The sequence below is a fragment of the Somniosus microcephalus genome, chromosome 15 (genome assembly GCF_052327205.1).
Source record: "Somniosus microcephalus isolate GS21.2 chromosome 15, FLI_Smic_1.0, whole genome shotgun sequence".
Taxonomy (NCBI): domain Eukaryota; kingdom Metazoa; phylum Chordata; class Chondrichthyes; order Squaliformes; family Somniosidae; genus Somniosus; species Somniosus microcephalus.
The window spans coordinates 118,239,493-118,262,392 of NC_141001.1; the positions used below are offsets into that span (position 1 = coordinate 118,239,493).

Here is a 22,900-nt window from a genome sequence, read left to right on the forward strand (position 1 = left end):
CTCGGGAATGGAGTTCGTGGCGGGGACCGAAGACAATGGGGTCGATTTTCATTAAGCTGTCGGGAAGGAGGCGGGACTACAACTTTCGGGTTTTAGTTCCACCTACATTGACGTCCGGCCAATCCACGCGATTTTCCCTTGATTGGCCTTGTTGAGCCCGCCCAGCGGGCTCAGCAGGCCAATTAAGGGCCACCCGGCAACAGGTGACATCACAGACTGAAATATCATCTGTCAAGAGGTCTTGACAGATGAAATATCAGCATTTCACAGCTGTTTGAAGCTGTCAAACACTGACAGTCTGACTTCTAACCTGAGTCCTTCTACACAGACTCAGTTAGATCTCTCACCTGCACTAAAAGCTGAAGGCTGTCACTTTTGACAGATCGCAGCCATTCAGCTTTCAGTGCCGGCTGAGTGACGGACTCCCGACGCCTACAGGAAGAAAGGCTGTTAAGGTAAGTACAGGTAATTTAAACTTCTTTACACACTTTAGACACACCAAACACACTTACCTTTGCACTCATGCACCCATCATTCACCTGTACACCGACATCTCGACCCCTCCAAGTCCTTCAACCCGACAGCCCACCTGCTCTAACCTGGCATGGTTTGGAGCTATCGAGAATCCCACATGACACCCCTCAAAATAGGGATTAGGCTAAAAACTGCCTGTTAACAGGCAGTTAATTGGCACTAATCCCGTCCCGCCTCGGGTCGGGGGGTCCCAGTGCGGGGCGGGTACCCGCCTCCTCTGAAACTTACGCGGAGGCGGGTTTTGGGCGGGATGGTGCCAGGGCCCCCGAATTCGGGATTTTTGCCCCCCCCGCCCGCCCGCCTGCCTAAAAGCCCGCCTCACGGCACACTGAAAATCTAGGCCAATGGCTTTGGTCTTCCCACTGTCCGATTGGAGGAAATGTCTGCTCACCCAGGACTGGATGTCGGACAGTCAGCCTCACAGGCTCAAGGAGGACCCTGAACAAGATCCCCTCATCTTCTGGAATAAAGCTACGGTGTTATTGCAGCGAAGCAGAGCACCGCCTCCTTGCTCTGGGACTGATTCATCACAGGACAACGCCTCTCACAGGGCCCCTGCCGACTGACAGAGGAGGCACTGAGCCCGGGACAGAGTGTTTGGGGAAGTGTGCACCGCTGCAGACTGGATCCCTCACCCTTCGGGGACGCTCAAGGCAAGTTTGCACAGCGGATTGAGCGAGGTCCCGGAGCTCGGCTGGGCTCAGGTTCCAGCGAGTGACAGGAACAGGTGAGAACCATTCACACTCTGGGGACTAAGTCACCAAACTCATGGGGAAATGACCAGAATGTTGCTGTTTCACTCTCACTCTCTGCTCCTTTCACACTTCGGTTTAATTTTGGAACTTGTACGAAAATATTCTATTTTTAGCAACATTGGTGCTCTTGAATTTAGCAGCGTTTCGATTTCTAAATGTATTTTGTAAATTTAGGAATCCGTTCAAGTTTTGCAAATTGATTCATTCGTGCATTTGAATTGATTTCGGTAAATGTAAAAATCGATTATTTGTTTGCAAATCGATTTTTTGTGCAAGAGGTTTTGCTGGTTGATTTTTTAAAATATAAATGGGTGGATTTGTAAATTGATGACTTAATTTATTTTTAATGATCGATTTAGTTGCAGAGTCCCTCTCGGTGCTTCGGACATCTGGTTAGTGCTAAGGAGGTGAATTCTAATTCAATGTTAAACCTCCTACCGCCAGTAAGATGTCCTTTCCCAGTTTCCAGACATTGCCACTGCCAAACATTTTGCTCTGCTCCCTGTTTTTCCCTTTCTGTCACAACCCTGGAGTCTCGAGATAACTTTTGTTGTTGCAAAGTTTCCTGTGTTTTTTGCACTAATTGTAGGGGGGGGGCGGGGGTTGATATGTCTCTCCCTTACTCCTCTTGTTGAAGCAGCCCCGATAAGTAACGCTGTGCTTAAAGGCACGAGCCCCTTGTTAAAATGTTCACAGGGGGACTGAACTTGAAAAGGGAAATCACATTTCCTTGCAGTGTCAGTTGTTGCCGAGTTTGAAGTAGATTACGTGTCGCCCTTGTGCTCGATTTGAAAAGCACAATAACCAGAACACACTGCTATTGACACTGCCTTCCTCTGCTTGTAATCGAATGCAAGGGGTGGGGCCAGGGGGGAGGGTATCCTCTTTCCCGCAACCCCTCAAACCCCCTCCCCACCCCCACCCCCCAAAAAAACCCTGGGCGACCTCGTTAGGCGTGTATATGTGAACGTGCGGTGGGAGCGAAACTGCTCTACCCCAGTAGCACGAAAGGAGCTCGTCACCTGCCAGCTTCACGCCGCCGCGCGGTTTACTTTTCCGTTCTTCCGCGGCATAGAACGAGAGGCCGATCTGGTGACGGGATTGATTCCGCCTCCCCTTGTGGGCGTAGGAAATCCATCTTGGGGGGCGATTAGCTTAGAACGGGCGCACGCTTTCAATTTTATTTTTTTTACTTCAACGGTAAAAGAAAATCGGGCAGAGGATATAAAACGGGCGTCCGACTCGCTAGCACCTGTATTACGCTGCAGCCCCAGATGAATTTCTGGCGCTCTGTGGCCAAGTGTCGGTCAATGCTTAAAGGCGGACTGGGTTTATGTAGGTGAGACTCTCATACACTTGTCCATGGCGTTTAATCATTAAGCTGGCAATAGGAAAGTCTGCGCAATAGTGTTCAATTTCCATAGTTTGCATTTAATAATTTAAGAAGCATGAATAATTAAAGTAATCACTCTTACTCTGTGCCACCTTCTGTGTCGTTTTCATGGCAGTGTCATTGCAGAATTAAATGGGCAATACTTAGATCGCCCGCATTCCCCCCCCCCCCCCCCCCGCTGCCCCCACCCTCAGCTTCCTTGCTGAGCATTTTTACAATGCAATACTGGACGGTTTCTGTGAATGAGGTCGAAGAAAATTGTATTTAGTTTTGTTTTTATTAATATCCATCATCAGGAAAGACTCGCATTTCTCCAGCACCTTTCACAAACTCAGGATGTCCCAAAGTGCTTCACAGCCAACGAAATACATTTGAAGTGGAGTCGCTGTTTTAATGTGGGAAATGCAGCAGCCAATTTGTGCACAGCAAGTGTAGGGGGGCATCTTTTAACTGGTTTAAGGTAATTTACCTGGTCTTGCAGCCTTTGCCTGCACTCTGACCAATCCCAATCTTTTACCTGGTTTACAGTAATTCACCTGGTCAGGCAGCCTGCTGCTACACTGTAAACTAATTTCCAATAAACCAATTTTCAAACAGCGGTTTCGAATCGCTACCCCACCTTCCAGTTCCGACTGAAGGACTTATAATTAATGATATTAAAACAGACACGTGGTTTGGATGAGAGAAAAAATCAAGTTTTATTAACTAAATGAACTACAATCAAATTATAAACTATGCCACACGAACACAGTAATGACAGTAAAATTGCTTAAATGGGGGAATGCAGATGGTAAAAATGAGGGATTAAATGGCTACAACGTTAATTAAACAATCTTAGCAATATCCCCTTAATTCACCATCCCCTAACTCCTTACTAGGTTGCTTTGCTGAGGAGTCAGAAACTCTGCTCACATGTGGTCCAGCGAAGTGAGAGAGAGAGAGAGAAGCTCACCCGTGGTCCCAGGAAGTAAAACAGATCGATAGCTTCTCAGGAGCTATCTTATATACCTGGTGAGCCTCTTGCTGTTTGCCTGTCTGGAAAATTTGCGCCCAAAAAGTTCCAATACACAAAAGAAACGCTGATGATTGGTTGATTCAAAGTGGTTGGAATGGGTTAATGTGTCTGCACTGTGGGGCCGAAATGTTCCCGCCCACATCCGGAGCTCACCTGGGCTAAAACAAAAGGGAATGCAACTGCCCTATTGTCCAGAATGATGGGTGATTTAAACCCATTCAATGCTTAAACTGTTCCCATTCAAAATCCGTCCCATGGTTTCAGGCTATCATTGTCTGAGAGTGCTCTGAATGGCTGTGTAAACAGAAGCAGTTTCAATCGATAGTCCTGCAGTTATTCTCAAGTGGGCTAATCTCTTAAGTCAATAAGCAACTTCAAGTGCTTCTGAAGGGAACCTCCCTTTGATTGGCAGCTCTTTGACTGCCACTGTAGATCCTCCCACTTTATACACACAGACCTCTCGAGCTGCTTTTTAAGCCCCAGTATCTTGGCCAATGCTTTCTGTGGCCATTTTAAAACCTTTTGTGATTGCCCAAACTCCAGGGAACGATTTTATTAATAAAAGTACTGTCATAAGGTGGGTGAATATTTTCCACAGAGCTCCTCGACTCCCGTGTTGTCCACGTTCTTTCCATCTCCGAACAGTCTTTTGCGGTTCTAGGCACATTTTAAAACATTGTAGACAAGTCACATCACCCAATTCTTCATCCACAGTGTGGACCAATATTTTCAATCTTCAGGGAAAAACAGGGGAATTTTGCGAAACCCCTACACAAGCTCCCACAAACAGCAATGTGATAATAACCAGATAATCTGTTTTAGTGATGTTGGTTGAAGGATAAATATTGGCCCCAGGACACTGGGGAGAACGCCCCTGCTCTTCTACATCCACCTGCGAGCAGACGGGGCCTCGGTTTAGCGTCTCATCCAAAAGACGGCACATCCAACAGTGCAGCACTCCCTCAGTACTGCACTGGGAGTGTCAGCCTAGAATTTTGTGCTCAAGTCTCTGGAGTTGGACTATGAACCCACAACCTTCTGACTCAGAGCCGAGAGTGCTGAGCACTGAGCCACGAGTAACACACATGTAGGGCACCTCCAGAAACTGCACCATTTGGCATGGGATTTATCCATACAGTCCAGGAAGGACTTGAGTTGGATTCTTGGTCTGTATTGAGTTCATCGAGCCACCCAGAATGCAATGCGCACGCAGCCTGAGAAAAACCACGCGATGGGTAGAGCGATTCCTGGAGCGCAGAGGATTGTGGGTATTGTAGCCACCATTATTGAACAATTGGCACATTGGATGACCACTCGCAGGGGCAGGTCAGGTGATGAAACCTCCTGCAATATGATCCAACCTGAGCTGGCAACACTTGGCTTAGTAGCAGCCATGGCTCAGTTGGTGCCACGTCCCACTCGCCTCTGAGCCACAAGGTCGTGGGTTCAAGTCCCACTCCAGAGCACATAATCTAGGCTGACGCCAGTGCAGTACTGAGGGAGTGCTGCATCATCAGAGGTGCCATCTATCAGATGAGACGTTAAACCGAGGCTCCGGGTGGACCTAAAAGATCCCGTGGCACTATTTCAAAGAAGAGCAGGGGGAGTTCTCCCTGGTGTCCTGGGCCAATATTTATCCCTCAACCAATGTCATTAACACAGATTATCACATTGCTGTTTGTGGGATCTTGCTGTGCACAAATTGGCTGCTGCCTTTCCTACATTACAACAGTAACCACACTTCAAAACTACTTCATTGGCTGTAAAGCGCTTTGGGACATCCTGAGGTCATGAAATATCAATGCAGGTCTTTTTTTGTGGAAACATACTCTACAGCTGGAGGGGAGGGCAAACATAGAAACATAGAAGATAGGAGCAGGTGTAGGCCAATCGGCCCCTCGAGCCTGCTCCGCCATTTAATGAGATCATGGCTGATCATCCAAACTCAGTACCCTGTCCCTGCCTTCTCCCCATATCCCTTGATCCCTTTAGTCTTAAGAAATCTAGAAACATTGGACAGGGAGAGATGCTTTACATTTCACCATAGCTGTGTATTTGTGATCCCTACAATATGTCTGCACATGTCCTTTTAATAGCATTTTAATGTTATATTTTTGAGGAAGTTTTGCATGCTGTGGTTCAATAATGCAGTTGTGTGAGGTGAACAATAATGACATTATTTATTTAGTCACTGTTAAGAACTTGCCTCCTGACATCAATGAGCTATTTTTATTATATCTGTTGCCTGGAACTAAACACAGGAAATCCTGCAATCTGTAATTTAAAAAAAGATCATTCTTGGGATGTGGGAAATGATGGCAAGGCTGGCATTTACTGCCCATCCCAAGTTGCCCTGAGAAGGTGGTGGTTGTTGGTACATGAGGGAGAGAGATAGCCCAGCCTAGAAACAGCAGAGAGAGAGAGAGAATTACAGATCACACTAGCAATAGGCAGTGTTCAAGATTGAAGTAAAGCCTTGGGATGTTTATGGTGGTGTAATACAGGAAACTCTTTCGTATCCGGTACCGACGGGACCGGGATGGTGCCGGTTGATTAAAAATTCCGGATAACGGAGAGGTATATCTACCGAGGCTATTTTTAACACACACAAATTAAAAAATCAAGAAATGTGCAGTATAATTGGGTACACACCTACAGAATGTTGTGTTAAATGGACTCGGACTCGGCAACATTTCTAGTTATTGAGGTGTTCGGATCGGAAGAGATTTCCGACAGCGCCAAGAAGCCGAGTAGTGGCAGTTTGGAGAACTACCCCCACTGACTAATTCGGCCACCGCAGGAGACTCGGACTCAGACTCTGCAACGTTTCTGGTTATTGAGGTGTTGTTTTCGGAGTATGAATTTTGCTGGTTATTAGAGAATTCCGGATATTTAGGTGTCGTTTAAACGAGAGTTTCCTGTAATAGAATGTTTAGATTGTAACTGTTCGGGTCACAACAACAAGGGCGCTGCAACTGATGTGAAAGGTTGTTGATGAACGTATGTTGTAGAGAAATTTAAACTGGTGTGCATAGGAATCGGCTGAAGGACTGGGCATTGACCAGAGACTACCATTTAAGGCACTGCCAATTCCAGTTAGATCAGGAGAAAACAGTGTATAAAAAAAAAAGCATTTGTATTAAGTTGGAGAAGAGAGAGACGTATAAGGATGGGGGCATGCCTATGTTCAAATCTGCTGACAAAATTCAGGTTATGAATTGTGTTATACGCTGAAGAAATTATACTCTGCTTTTAGATTGTTTTTTATGTTAAAGTAGAAAAAATAAAGAGATTATAACCATGAGACTGAATTTGTTACTCCTCAAGTGAACAACGGAAGATTTAAAACAACAGTGGTGGGCCTTTCTTCCTGAACCTCCGCGGTGTTTCAGTTTGATATGATCGAGTGGCTTATTGGCCACTTCAGAGGGCAGTTATTTAGACACAAAAGGCATCAAGGGGTATGTGGAGAGAGGGGGAATATGGTATTGAGATAGAGGATCAGCCATGATCATATTGAATGGCGGAGCAGGCTCGAAATGCCGAATGGCCCACTCCTGCTCCTATTTTTCTGTTACGAGTCGACCACGTTGGTGTGGGACTGGAGTCACGTGTAGGCCAGGACCGGCAGGTTCCCCCTCTAAAGGACATTAGTGAAGTAGTTGGGTGACATAGTAACTGTTGCCCATCGATCCCACCGATCCACTGTATTCCCCTGGTGCGTTTCTAATACCCTGAATCCCATTTGTTGATAAGAACCTGTCTAGTTCCTTCTTTGAAACCCATTCAGGTTTCTTGTTCCATTATCCCGTGCTTTTAAAATCATCTAGCTGTTTGATTTAGGTGCCTGCCTGGCTCAGTGGTAGCACGTACTCTAAGCTGACACTTCAGTGCCGTACTGAGGGAGTGCTGCACTGTCGGAGGTGCCGTCTTTCGGATGAGACGTTAAACCGAGGCTCCGTCTCTCCTCTCGGGTGGACTTAAAAGATCCCACGGCCAGTATTTTGAAGAAGGGTAGGAGAGTTCTCCTGGGCCAACATTTATCCCTCAACCAACATCACTAAAAAAAAACCCAGATTATCTGGTCATTATTTCATTGCTATTTGTGGGAACTTGCTGTGTGCAAATTGGCTGCTGCATTTCCTACATTGCAGCAGCGATTACACTTTAAGAAAGTGCTTCACTGGCTGTAAAGTGCTTTGGGATGTCCTGATGTTGTGAAAAGTCTATCAATGCAAGTTCTGGATGCACCACTGAGAAATTGGAGGGCGTAAATCAAAATTGCCTTGTGCTATTGTTTATCTGGTATCAACATTGGAAAGTTGGTCTTTGCTAAATTCAGCAGCAACCTTTCAGTCGGTCCTTTATCCTTCAACATTGTCCTTGTAATGACCAGACCCTAAATTATTCACCCATTTTTGATGGCAACACATGGATTGGATCTCGCAGTGCAATATCCTCACTGTTTAAAAATAAATATCAATTTGTTTGTGTGAGCATGTTTGCCTATCAAGTTCCAATAGCTCACGTTTGCAAATAGAAGACAATGAGGTAATAAAACCAAGTAATTTAATGTCGGGAGCCGGATAAGAAACAAAAAGGAGAATAATACTCAGGATTATCATCCAGGGTCATTTCTCACCTTGAAGGAGCTGGTTCGACATCTGTTGCAAGGGCGGATTGAAGGTTATCGTCAGCAGCTGCCCAGTGAAGGTGCAGTGTTATTTGTGTCCATTGCTTCTTTCTTAGTATTACTGTGTGGCATCTCATTCTACTCTCTAAAGTGCCTCGGGGCACTAACCATGTGAACGGTGTGTTATAAACCCAGGTTATCTGGGGAGAATCCTGGCGCTAAACCGGGGAGGCGGTTCCCAAAATAGTCATTCTCCATGTCAATTGAAAATGAAAGTTCTTTTAACTTCCGGGGAGCGAAGGGTTAACACTGTGCTGATTGGTTGTGAGTGTTGTGTATGTAATATGTGTGCTACTTTGAACCTATGCACAGGACTGCACTACTTGTTGGGCGTAGTGATACGCAGTACCACTCCTGGCCATAGGGGTATAAATAGTACTGTGGGTACTGATCCCCCTCAGTTCCCGCCTGTGGGCATGAAGTAAAGACCTATGTATAGTCCCTACCTCCAACCAGTAAAGACCTGTTTGAGTTATACGTTTAAGTCTTTGTGTTAATTGTTCAATACAATACACATACTTAACACTGGCGACGAGTCGGTTCGAACCCTGCGGCAGTTATTCCACAGCGGCTTCGTCCAAAGACAGGACGTTGAAGAGAGGTTCCAATCCTCAACACTCCACTGAAAACTGAAGGGCAGCAGAAATCCAGACAGCTTCCAGCGACTGGAAGCGACAGGCATTAGGACCCTGAAGCCTCCATCAACGACTGAAAACGGGAGGACAGAAGACATCCTGCAGCTTTTTCAACCTCGGTGGTGGGTAAGCCAAGCAGCGTTGGCTGCAAAGACAGGGCTGGGGGAAGTCGGAGGTAGAAGGGCAATCGATCGAAATCCCTGATAAGGGCCGCACTCGGGCTGGAAGGCGCAGCGTCGGCAGACACTGAGGGCGCGAGCGGGTAAGCCAGAGCCCGGGAGGGAGCGAGCAAGAGCCGCCGAGCGGGTGAGCCGGAGGCCGGGAGCCGCTTCAAGCGGGAGGCGCTTAGCGGGCCAGCGATCGCACCGGTGATAAGGGCTGAGAACCGTTTCGGGCGGGCGGCGCACCAGCGATCGCACAGGAGATAAGAGCCGCAGTCGGGCTGAAAGTCAGCGACGAGAAGCGCGGGAAAACCGCCATTGAAGTGGGCGGGGAGAGCGAGAAGCGCGGGAAAGACGCCATTTTTCGCGGGAAAACCGCTGGGGAAGAAGGCAGAAGCGGGAAAACCGCCATTTTGTGGGCGGAGGACGACGGCAAGAGCGGGAAGCCGCCATCTTGGATAACAGTAAAAAAAAAAAAAATCTGAGAAATTGCAAATCTGATAAAGTACTACAATGCCTAAACACGGGAATATTAGCAACTTTGATAGTGACATCGAAGATTGGGCCATATATGTTGAACGAGTTAAAAATTATTGTAAGGCCAATAAAATTCGTGAGGCTGATAAAGCACTAACATTATTAAATTTAATGGGTGCGAAGACATACGGGCAATTGAAACACCTGTTATCACCAGATGAACCGGCGGATAAGACGTTCGATGAGATTGTTACTGTCCTGAAAGATCATCTAAACCCCACGCCGCTGATGCTAGCGGAACGATTTAAATTTTACGACAGAAGGCAGCTACAGCATGAAAGCAATGCTGATTATTTGCTGGAATTGCGTAAATTAGCGAAATATTGCCAGTTTGGAACGGGACTGACAGAGGCACTTCGAGACAAATTTGTGTGTGGTTTATTTAAACAGGATACACAAAAGCGACTGCTCGAGGAGAATGAGCTGACGCTTGAGAAGGCGGTCACTATGGCAGCAGCACACGAAGCCGCAGCGAGAGGCACGGCAGTAATGCAGCTACGGTCACCGGAGCTCAGTGCACACAAATTGGGTGTGAGTTCTGGCAAATGTTATCGTTGTGGAAAGACAACGCATGATCAGAACCAGTGTTGGTTTAAAAACCAAGAATGTAGAACTTGTGGTAGGCTTGGACATATAGCTAGAGTATGCAGGTCAGGGAAGAAGACCAGCAACAAGAAGTCACCGCAAGGAAAATACGCAAAGGTACACAAGGTGACCGAACAGGAGTCCGATTCAGACGCTAGCAGTAATGAACTGGCTAGCTTAAGCTGTAATGAACTGGCTAGCTTAAGAGTACTCAACGCTGGTAAGGGTGCAGACCTCCAGACAATTTGGGTCACTCTTCAGATAGAAGGAGTCCAAGTAAAACTGGAATTGGACACTGGATCGGCATTGACGGTCATAAATAAGAAAGATTACGGAAAGTTATTCCAACATATTCCCCTACAGGATACGGGGATTATATTGAAAACATACACGGGGCAAAGAGTGTACCCCATCGGGAAAATAGAGGTTGCAGTGGTCCACAAGGGCGAAGACAGTCAAATAATGGACTTATATGTGATATCTGAAGGAGGTCCTCCACTACTAGGACGGGAGTGGATTAGGAAAATGAATATGGACTGGCATTTCCTACAAACAATAACGAGTGAGAACTCGGTGAAGATAGTCGGCCCAGACTCTGGAACGGATGATGGTAAGCCCAACTCAGGTGCAAAAGACAAAGTTTCAGCACAGAATTCCACTGAGCAACAACAACATAGTTTAACTGTGGATTCTGAGTCTGGCAAGTCTACTGATGTGCCCATTTCTGAGGGACACCGGGCTCGAACTCAACTCCATTTCAAACTACAACAGCAATTAGAACAAATGCTTCGCCGTTTTGAGCAAGAGTTGAATGCAACGAAAGAGTTCTTTGATATAGAGTTGGAGAATCTGGAAAGACAACAGAAGCAGTTGATGGAGAAAATGGAGCAGGAGCACACAAAACGTCTGATGTCAGAGGAGTTAACGGTCAGCCAACTCCTGCATATGCTGAAGGACAGGACTCTGAAATGGGAAAAACTTGAACATGAACTTCAATATTCAAACGACAGGGGTTCGGAGCTCTCAAAGGTTATTGGAAGAGCTGAGGTGGCAACACAGACTGAGATGACTGCAACAGAGCAGCCCTTGGATGCCAAAAGTACGCTGACTCACGTCAACGTAGAACAACAGACCGCTGAAACAGCTGCTCCGGTAGAGGGATTGCATAGTCCGATCAATCAATCTCCAAAGGAAGTTGAAGTATTAAAATCACAAATGAGGTCACTAGTAAACGACTTGCTGAAAGCCCAGAAAAAGCTGGATGCAGAGGTACACATGAAGAAGTCTCTTCAGGAAAGATGTCTGGATTTGGAACAAGAGCTGGCTAATGTCCAGCTGGGTATGGAGGAAATAGACGACCCTCTCACTGGTCTAGCTCAGGACGACACCGAATATTACGATGTCCTGTCCTGCCCAGCTTGTAACTTCGACTCCCAAAGTGCAGAAATCATGGAGGAGCACCAAAAGTCTACGGAACATCGGGAGAAGCTGGCTCTACGACGGAAACAGGAGGAAGAGAAGGAGGAACTGCGCATGCAGCTGGCAGCTGTGGCAGCTGACAATGGAGCCCAGAGAGTCTCCAAGAAGCAGAAAAGGAAAAGTAAAAACAGAAGATGACCCATCTGAACCATTATCACCTCTACCAGATCACACACGTGGTCCCTCCGAACGGAGCCAATTCAGTTCGGAAGTTCAAACTGTTAAATCCATGGAAGGACTATTGAATGAGTCACTCCAGCAACGTGAACCGACTACACCACAGAGATTGAATCTGTGAACTGTTTTCCGCAGAGACTGAATCTGTGATCTGTTTTGACATGAAGTTATCTATGTATCTATGTTATTCTGTTATGTAAACCTGAAGTTATATATGTATATATGTTATTACGTTATGTTAAATGGGGAGATGACTGTAAAGCTAGGAAGGGAGGAATGTTGTGTATGTAATATGTGTGCTACTTTGAACCTATGGACAGGACTGCACTACTTGTTGGGCGTAGTGATACGCAGTACCACTCCTGGCCATAGGGGTATAAATAGTACTGTGGGTACTGATCCCCCTCAGTTCCCGCCTGTGGGCATGAAGTAAAGACCTATGTATAGTCCCTACCTCCAACCAGTAAAGACCTGTTTGAGTTATACGTTTAAGTCTTTGTGTTAATTGTTCAATACAATACACATACTTAACAGTGAGTTCTAACACCTGTGATTGAAGGAAGATCCAGTTGTTTCTTGGCAAGCCGTGTGGTAATGAGAGTTTGGGAGTTAAGTACTTCCAAAATAAAGCCTATTATATCCCAAGTTATTTACTGTGCCATTAATGTGCAGCCATTCTGTTTGTTAAAGTGTTATTTAGACCCACTTGTGTCTCAGTAGCCAGTGATTATTCAACAGGTTTCACATTTTGCACATGTGTGTCTTGGTGCCACCCACAATTATCAACACATGCTATTCTTATTTTATTTTGTCGTGGTATATAAATGGCGTGAGTCACACAACACGGGTCGTCATCTCTGGACGTATTCCTGGAGCTTTCATCACATGACCTGCTGGATCCAACCGCCTTTTTCCCCCGTCTCCAATCTATATATATATAAACCTGTCTCTCTCTCTCTGTCTCTCTCTCTCTCTCTCTGTCTCTCTCTCTCTCTGTGTCTCTCTCTCTCTGTCTCTCTCTCTCTCTCTGTCTCTCTCTCTCTCTCTCTCTCTCTCTCTCTCTCTCTCTGTTCAGTTTTTTTTTCAGTTCAAATGCTTTATTGGCATGAAAGTTTACAGAGAACCATATTGCCAAAGCTTACATAGCAAAAAGGTACAGTTTTCCAACATTCTGTAGGTGTCAATCGATTTGACATTTGTTGGGTATATACAATATTACTTTTAAACAATATTAATTTTAAACAGTCTTTCTACTTCATTTAGTATGTTCAATATTAATTTTAAACAGTCTTACTTTTAAACAGTCCTCAGGTTGTGACATGTTGTTACATATTTAGCCCCAAGGTCATGTGATGAAAGCTCCAGGAATACGTCCAAGGTATGGTCTGTCTCCTTCTCCTAGGACTAATCTCAATTTTGACAGATCATCCAATTCCTTGAAATCTGGGGTTGTTTGGCTTAGCTTGTTGAATAATATGTTTCTTGATGTGTTGAATTTTTCGCATTTTAGGAGGAAATGCATTTCTGTTTCAACCTCGCCAGCCAGACATTGATCGCATATTCTATTCTCTCTAGGCTGCCAGGATTTCTTGTATCTGCCTTTTTCAATTTCCAGTTGGTGGTCGCTTAGTCTGTACCTGGTGAGGGTCTGTCTCTGTTTTGTGTCTCTGATGGCCGTGAGGTAGTCTGCCAGTTTATATTCTCTTTTTAGGGCCCGGTAACATTCTAATCTGCTTTGGCTTTCGGTTATTTTGTTCCAATGTTCCAGGTAGGTTTCTTTGCATTTTTTAATGATTTGGTTCACTCGGATTGGTGTTTGGACGGCTGTGTTGGTCTGGGGCTGGTCAGGGTCCGGCTGAGTACTTAGTTTCAGTAGCAGCTGACTCAGGGGACTCTTTTCTGGGTTTAGCTCTTGGGTCTGAAAGGCTTTGAAATGAAGGGTGTCTGGGGAGCTAGATTTGAGGTGATTTAGGAAGTTTAGTGCTCGTTTTTGGATGTTTATTATCAGTGGGTATCTGCCTAGTTCGGCTCTGCATGCATTTGTTGGCGTTTTTCTTTGGGTGCGAAGGATGCTTCGGCAGAATTCTGCATGTAGGGCTTCTATTGTGTGTTTTTCCCATTTAGTGTAGCTTTGGTGATTTAGCGGGCCCCATACTTCACTACCGTACAGTGCAATGGGCAGGATTATGCTGTCAAAAATTTTGAGCCAGATTTTGATTGGGATTTGGATGTTGTAGAATTTTCTTTTTATTGCATATAGGGCTCTTCGGGCTTTTTCTTTTAGTGCATTCTGTCTCTCTCTCTGTCTCTCTCTCTCTCTCTGTCTCTCTCTCTGTCTCTCTCTCTGTCTCTGTCTCTCTCTCTGTCTCTCTCTCTCTCTCTCTCTCTCCTGTCTCTGTCTGTCTGTGTTTGTCTCTCTGTCTGTCTCTGTCTCTGTCTCTGTCTCTCTCTCTCTCTCTGTCTCTCTGTCTCTGTCTGTCTCTCTGTCTGTCTCTCTCTCTGTCTGTCTGTCTCTCTGTCTCTCTCTCTCTCTGTCTCTCTCTCTCTGTCTGTCTCTCTGTCATTCCGTCTGTCCGGCTATACAATCAAAAGTTATAGAGCGTACCTACACATATGTTATATCAAAAGAAAGCTTATCATTAGGGGACTCGTAGGCATATTTACTTTTTCGTCAGACAAAAATTGTTAGCACAGTATACAAAAATCCACTCATTAGCGGTTCACCAATCCTACCTGTCATTAGCGTTGACTGACGTACTGCTTGACCAATCCTACAGTTCACTCACCTGATGGTTGACTAATCAGTGCGTCACGGGCAGGTCCTAAGCCTCCAGTCTCCCTAAACTTCGCCGCCATTTTTTCCATCCCCACAGGGACAGCAGCACCAAAAGAAACCCCCACATTGCGGCTCCCGATCCCGCTCCAGCCCCGCCGGAGCGGCAGGTAAGTTGGGCTCACTCGGGCCGTGCCTCGCAACCGCTCGGCCCAACACACACAGCGGTCGGGGGAGCAGCAGCGGCCGGCCGTCAGCCGCGCGATCCGCGGGGGAGCTCAGCTCGGGTCCATCTCGCCCCGAGAGCCCGGCCGGGCCTCAAGCGCTAGGCCTCAGACACGCAACGGGCGGGCGACCTGCAGCTGCCGGCCGTCAACGGGGAGAGGGAGGGAGAGAGAGGGGGGACAGACACCGGCAGGCAGACCGCGCTGCCCAAAATTGCCCTGGCAATGCCGGGCACCCCCTGCTAGTATTTTTATAAATGAACGAAAGTGGTCAAAGAAAATGGGGGAAAAAAATCATTTTCTTTAATGCCCTGTTGGCTTTTATCCCAGGTTTGCTCACCGCTGCAATTGGGAATGGTGCCATAGTGGACAGACTTAGCATTAGGGTTACCCTAACCTTAACCCTAACCCCAAACAATCTGAGACATGAGTTCAAATCCCACCACAGGCAGCTGGGCAATTTAAATTCAGCCATTTAAACAAATCTGGAATAAAAAGCTACCAACAGTAATGATGACCATGAAACTAATGGATTGCGTTAAAATCCCACCTTGCTCACTAAAGTCCTTTTAGGGAAGGAAATCTGCCGTCCTTGCCCGGTCTGGCCTATATGTGACTCCAGACCCACAGCAATGTGGTTGACTCTTTTACCGCCCTCTGAAATGGCCGAGCGAGACACTCCGTTGTACCAAACCGCTACTGTGGGAGTACCTTCACCTCACGGACTGCAGTGATTCAAGAAGGCGGCTCACCACTACCTTCTCGAGGGCAATTAGGGATGGGCAATAAATGCTGGCCTTGCCAGCAACGCCCACATCACATGAATGAATTTTTTAAAAATCCTAATTCCTGGAGACTGCAGGACATCCTGCAGATGTCTTGTTTTCCCCACTCTATTCTTCACCACCACCCCCCCCCCCCCAGCCCCTCCCCACTAGTATTTGTTTTTGTAGCAATTCACAACTTTGTTGTTTAATTGTGTTTGGAGGAGTTCCTTGACGTGGCCTGGGACTTTGAAAGTCCCACTGGTGCTTTAGTGACTGAATAAGCCCAATCCAGGTTTTACTGACACGGGATTTTGTGATTTAGTTACTGGAACTTTGGGTATCACATGACAGAATTCCACCAACTTATAATTCCATCCACTGTAACTTTCAGAAGGGAATTGGGTAAATACTTGAAAAGGAAAAATTTTCTGGGCTACGGGGAAAGAGCGGGAGAGTGGGGCTAATTGGATAGTGCATTCAAAGAGCTGGCAGAGGCACGATGGGCTGAATGGCCTCCTTCTGTGCTGTATGATTCTATGACTTGTCACAGAGTCATCACCCTCTGGAACAAACATGTGCAACATGTGGTGAGGGTGGGGTCACTACAGATCTTTAAAGGGGATCTTGACCAGTCCCTGAGAGGACATTGCAAGTTACAGTTTAGATTGTCATGTGTTGGGAGTTGGAGAACAATTGGCCAGAGGTTTTTCCTGAATTGGCCATATTTCTTTGTCTGTTTCCAGAGATAGCGTAACTGGTAGGTGGGACGGCAGCGTGTGAGGTCATACTGTCTACTGGATGGGGTGAGCTTGATGGGCCTGATAGTCTTCATCTAGTTTTGAATGTCTTTTTGTATGTTTGTATGTGCAGATTGGGGATTGACTCTGGGTCCAGCCTAGTGTGTGGCTCAAAGAGTTCACCCAGTCAGTGACTGAGCCCAGGAACAATCCCCAGTCTGCAATCCCCCATGGGAGAAATTACCTCTTCCACTTTCTGTTCCCTTCAATGATCCATGCACAAATCAGGAGATATACAGTAAGTTTGTTCATTTTCAATCCATGTTTATTTTCAGATGTTAAACTTCTGACATTTCAGTTATTGAAACATGACTTGTAATATACAAAATATCACGGACAGGAAAAGACTCTCTGGTCCATCCAGCCTTGTCCATCGCAATATATAGAGCCCCCACCCCACCCAAGACCATGTGATCTCCTGGGAGAGGCGAAAAACCAGACCTAAAAACCCAGGCCAATTTGGGAAAAAAATCTGGGAAATTCCTCTCCAACCCCCTTAGGCGATCGAAACTAGTCCAGGAGATAATTCTGGCCCTGATAAGTCTATGCATTCTAAGACCATTCCTTTTCCACTTCTACTCTGCTAACATCAATTGATAGTCTTCAACAATCTCCAGTCTAGTTCTGTACCAAATTTTTCTTTAAAGTGCTAACTGTGACACCGTTTAATTTGCTGGGACTATCCGTTCCTAAACATTGGCTGACCGAATTTGGGGGGGGTTGGGGAATGTGGATCTAATTACTGGGATGCATGGGCACAATTTGCCTGGGGAAAATCTCTTAAGGCATGACCTTCCCCGTTAAGACATTTTGTTAAGACGTCCTAACTTTGAAGGACAAACCCACTTGTTTTTCCCCTCCCTCCCCGACTCCCATGCAGTGTTAACTTTTAGCACACCCCAGAACCCAGTTTGTTGACACCCAAAGACAACCCAGAACGAGGAAAAGACATACCAACACTCCCCACTAGACCTAAGAGACAACCAGGTGGGTGGCAAATGCTGCGTCACTTGAAGAATGAAGAGGAGCTTACAAGGGACCAGCTGACATGGGAACAGCTGACAAGGGAGCTGTGATCTTCATTCAGGCATTCTGCACACACAGCTGGCGACTAACCAAGTAGTACAGAGGACGAGGAGGGTGGAGGTACTTGTGTGGGAACAGAGGCTTAAATGACCAGGACAGACACAATAAAGTGAGCATTACCCATGAGTGCCGCTCTGCTGGTATACCCTAATCTGATGGGCATTCCATCTCAACTGCCAGGCCATCAATCAGAAGCTGGCAGGATCCAAATCCAGATCTTGACGGTTCAGCTTACTGTTTGGATCTGGCGCTGGCACCCGTGAATAACACCCACTTTGATCTATTTATCCTGGGAGCCGGAGAATCTGTTCGCTTGCAGGTACGGACCGCCCTTCTCACCCTGAGTACCAGTTGGACAGTGTGTGGAGGATGTCAGAATGAAAAATTCCCTAAAAAAAAGTAGGGTCCTCTATACTCTAAAAATGACTTGGATTTCTCCCGTGGGCTCCTGAAATCAAAGTGTGTATTTAACACCCGGCACACGGTGGTATAGTGGTTAGCACTGTTGCCTCACAGCGCCAGGGACCCGGGTTCAAATCCGGCCTCGGGTGACTGTCTGTGTGGAGTTTGCACATTCTCCTCGTGTTTGCATGGGTTTCCTCCGGGTGCTCCGGTTTCCTCCCACAGTCCAAAGATGTGCGGGTTAGGTTGATTGGCCATGATAAAAAATAAAAAAATTGGCCCTTAGTGTTAGGGGGGATTAAATATGTGGGGTTACGAGGATAGGGCTTGGGTGGGATGGCTGTCGGTGTAGGGACCGGGTGCTAGGGTTTGGATGATCAGCCATGATCTCGTTGAATGGCGGAGCAGGCTCGAGGGGCCGAATGGCCTACTCCTGCTCCTAGTTTCTATGTTTCTATGTGTCCCTGAAGCACAGTTTGTGAGGTAACTAAAGGGTTAATCAGAACCACCACGTGCTGCAATTTCCTGGAGCATCCTGGAGATCAGGCAACCCTGAGCAACAGAATCCAGAAACAAAAGAACGAAAGACTGTCGGGCCTCCGCCCTGACTGCCTGAGATCCTCCAGCAGATTGGTGATTGTCCGGTGGTGCGAGCAAGTCAATCGACCTGGTAACACCCGAAGTCCTGAAGATGTTCTGGACTACCTCAGTGTGGATCAGCCACTAGTTAGGGTGGACTACAGAACAGCTGAGTGTGCCAACTGTTGTGTTGTCCTCCCCGGGCCAAATGTGGCACCAAGAGTGTCACCCCGTCGTTCAAGCACCAATGGGAAGCAATGCGTTGACTTACCGGACTACTGTCATATTGTCTGTCTGCAGACACACTGACTTACCCTGCACCGAGTCTGAAAGTGGAAATGTCCTATTATACCGTTCACACCCCGAGCCTTTTGAAATGCCAAGTGAACTCACTGGCCTAGAAGACCATTCATCTTGAATGTGGTTCCCACCCATATGTCAAAGCATTAGCTGAAGAGCCTGATGGCTGTAGCACCAATGTATGGAGAACACTGTGCTTCCAGGACCACCAGCTCTAGTTCAGATGCTGCGACAAAGGAGACCTGTGGAAACATTACTGACAGAGTGATGGTCATCCAGAAGGCTCAACTGGAGAAATATCCCCAACAGTTGTGCCTTCTGGGTGACTATCACTCACTCCCAGTGTGGATGATAGAAGACTTGCCAGTATGCCCACCAGTAGATGGTTCCTCTGATGGTCAGACCAAACCATGTTCTGAAAAACATGGAGGCTCAAGATGCATATGCAGAGGATACTCACTACTTCTGGTCTCCTGGACCCAAGCATCCAGAGTGATCCACTTCCACAGGGAAGCACTGGAAATAGCCCACCCACACAACTCTGAGGTGGACTGTCCAGGCATGATCACTACTGGGGCAGGTGGAGCTGGACAGGGTCTCAAAGGTTACTTGTTGCGAACTACCTGCATTCCAGGTCCTAATCTGGAATGATGGGCTAGCAAGATGCAAAGGACACCGCGCTCCGGGTAAAGCCTTGAATAGGCTGGTGGAGGTGAATGGATTGGTGGTGGTGAGTGGATAGGTGGTGAGTGGACTGGTGTTGGCGAGTGGAAGGGGCCTATAGATGGGGTGGGCTAAGCTACAAAGTGAGCAGTGCCCCCCCCCCACCCTTGTGTGACAATTTGGGAATGCCTGAAGGTTCTGCTACAGCAGCTCCTCCACTTGCTCACCAAAGATGCCCTCGGCACCAATGGGCATCTGCAGTACCTGAAGGATCCCCAAGATGTGAGGACAAACTAAGTGTCAATGCAAGATCCACTGGACGATAGATCCTGCTCCTACATTGAGGGCACCCACACAGTCTGCTGCTGCAGCAGATTCTCTCTGAAGGTGGGCCTCTCTGGCAGGGATTGCTCCCTCAACTCACCTGCTGGTCCGTGAAGCCAGCCCCAGTGGATTTGGTGGCAGGGAATTCGGGATATGTGCCAAACCCTGCAGGAAGGTCCGCCAGACCCACATATCCCACCATTTGGATTCTGGGGGGTGGAACAGGACTAGTTTCCTGGGCAGTTCCCTTGCTTCTGAGGCTTTCACGACCTGAAGTTCGCCAGCTGTACCAGCGAACCTTAAGTTGTGAGGCAGGGTGGTGGGGCTGTCTACCTTGGCCATAACTGGGGCGCGCCTATCAAGTCTGCCCAAACCGCCCTGGAACTTGGGAGGGGGAATCCAACAAAGCTCGATGACTGAGACCTTTGCAAGACCCCAGGTAAAGACTCAACTCCCACAAGTGAAGGAACTTCTGGAACTCACAGTTTCAGACTCGAAGTCACCCTTCCTTCTTCCTTTCTTCTTCTTTCTTCTTTCTTTTTTTCTTCTTCCTCCTCCTTCCTCCTCCTTCCTCCCTCCTTCTCCCTCCTTCTCCCTCCTTCTCCCTCCTTCCTTCCTAAATCCTTCCTCTTTCTTCCTTCTCCTTCTTCTTCTTTCTTCTTTTTTCTTCTCTCTTCCTTCTTCTTCTTCTCTTCCTTTTTCTTCTCTCTCCCTTCTTCATCTTTCTTCCTTCTCCCTCCTTCTCCCTCCTTCTCCCTCCTTCTTTCTTCTCTCATCTTTCTTCTCTCGTCGTCCTGCTTCCTTCCTTCCTGCTTCCTTCCTGCTTCCTTCCTGCTTCCTTCCTGCTTCCTTCCGCCTTCCTTCCTGCCTTCCTTCCTGCCTTCCTTCCTGCCTTCCTTCTTCTTTCTTCTGTATTCTCCTTTCTCCTTCCTTCTCCTTCTTCTTCCTTCTTTATTTCTTCTTCTTTCCTCTCGTCTTCCTGCTTCCTGCTTCCTGCTTCCTGCTTCCTTCTCCCTTCTTGCTTCTTCTTCTATATTCTTCTTCCTCCTTCTTATTTCTTCTACTTCTTCCTTCTTCCTTCTTCCTTCTTTCTTCTTTCTTCTTTCTTCTTCCTTCTGCTTTCTTCTCTCTTCCTTCTTCTTTCTTCCTTCCTCCTTCCTCCTTTCTTCGTCCTTCTCCTTCCTTCTCCTTCTTCCTTTCTTCTTTCTTCCTCCTTCTTGCTTCTTCTTCTTCTTCTCTCGTCCTTCTTCCTTCACGGGAGGCATAGTGGTTAGCACTGTTGCCTCGGAGCGCCAGGGACCCGTCTTCGAATCCGGCCTCGGGCCACTGTCTGTGTGGAGTTTGCACATTCTCCCCGTGTTTGTGTGGGTTTCCTCCGGGTGCTCCGGTTTCCTCCCACAGTCCAAAGATGTGCGGGTTAGGTTGATTGGCTATGATAAATTGACCCTTAGTGTTAGGGGGATTAAATACGTGGGGTTACGGGGATAGGGTGGGATATGTGTTGGTGTAGGGGTTACGGGGTTCGGGTGGGATATGTGTCGGTGCAGGCTTGATGGGCCGAAATGGCCTCTATCTCCACTGTGGGGTTTCTGTGATTCTTCCTTCTCCTTCCTTCTCTTTCCTCCTTTTCCTTCTCCCTTCTTGCTTCTTCTTCTATATTCTTCTTCTCCCTTCTTCTTCTTCTTCTTCTTCTTCTTCTCCCTTCTTCTTCTCTCTTCTTCTTCTCCCTTCTTCTCCTCCCTTCTTCTTCTTCCCTCTTCTACTTCTCTCTTCTTCTTCTTCTTCTTCTCCCTTCTTCTTCTCCCTTCTCTTCTCTCTTCTTCTTCTCTCTTCTTCTTCTCTCTTCTTCTTCTCCCTTCTTCTCCCTTCTTCTCCTTTCTTCTCCCTTCTTCTCCCTTCTTCTCCCTTCTTCTCCCTTCTTCTCCCTTCTTCTCCCTTCTTCTCTCTTCTTCTTCTTCTTCTCCCTTCTTCTTCTCCTTCGTCTTCTTCTTCTTCTCCTTCTTCTTCTCTCCTTCTTCTTCTTCTTCTCCCTTCTTCTCCTCCTCCCTTCTTCTTCTTCTCCCTTCTTCTCCTCCCTTCTTCTTCTCCTTCTTCTCCTCCCTTCTTCTTCTTCTTCTTCTCCTCCCTTCTTCTTCTTCTTCTCCTTCTTCTTCTTCTTCTTCTTCTTCTCCCTTCTTCTCTTCTTCTTCTCCCTTCTTCTCCTCCCTTCTTCTTCTTCTTCCCTCTTCTACTTCTCCCTTCTTCTCCCTTCTTCTCTCTTCTTCTTCTCTCTTCTTCTTCTCCATTCTTCTCTCTACTTCTCTCTTCTTCTCTCCCTTCTTCTCCCTTCTTCTCCTTCTTCTCCTTCTTCTTCTTCTTCTTCTTCTTCTCCCTTCTTCTTCTCTCTTCTTCTTCTTCGTCTTCTTCTTCTTCTCCCTTCTTCTCTCTCCTTCTTCTTCTTCTTCTTCTCCCTTCTTCTTCTCCTCCCTTCTTCTTCTTCTCCCTTCTTCTCCTCCCTTCTTCTCCTCCTTCTTCTTCTCCCTTCTTCTCCTCCCTTCTTCTTCTTCTTCTCCTCCCTTCTTCTTCTTCTTCTTCTCCCTTCTTCTTCTTTCTTCTTCTTCTTCTCCTTCTTCTTCTCTCTTCTTCTTCTCCCTTCTTCTTCTTCTTCCCTCTTCTACTTCTCTCTTCTTCTTCTTCTTCTCCCTTCTTCTCCCTTCTTCTCCCTTCTTCTCCCTTCTTCTCCCTTCTTCTCCATTCTTCTCCCTTCTTCTCCCTTCTTCTTCTCCCTTCCTCTTCTCTCCTTCTTCTCCCTTCTTCTCCCTTCTTCTCCCTTCTTCTCCCTTCTCTCCCTTCTTCTCTCTTCTTCTTCATCTCCCTTCTTCTCTCTTCTTCTTCTCTCCTTCTTCTTCTTCTCCTTCTTCTCCCTTCTTCTCCCTTCTTCTACCTTCTTCTCCCTTCTTCTACCTTCTACATTCTTCTCCCTTCTTCTCCCTTCTTCTCCCTTCTTCTCTCTTCTTCTCTCTCTTCTCCCTTCTTCTCCCT

At 46.9% G+C, this 22,900-nt stretch overlaps 1 protein-coding gene across 7 annotated transcripts in view; it reads left to right on the forward strand.

Moving 5' to 3' along the window:
• The first annotated feature begins 1,067 nt into the window (after positions 1–1,067).
• The window catches only part of ppfibp2b (PPFIA binding protein 2b), a 474,628-nt gene continuing 452,795 nt past the window's right edge, over positions 1,068–22,900 (forward strand). For 3 of the 7 annotated variants that reach the window (XM_086008336.1, XM_086008341.1, XM_086008339.1), the window contains exon 1: positions 1,068–1,261. The gene's annotated coding sequence lies outside the window, so the exon portion shown is untranslated. The remainder of the gene's footprint in view (positions 1,262–22,900) is intronic. The other 4 variants (XM_086008340.1, XM_086008343.1, XM_086008342.1 and 1 more) reach the window with 3 other exon arrangements.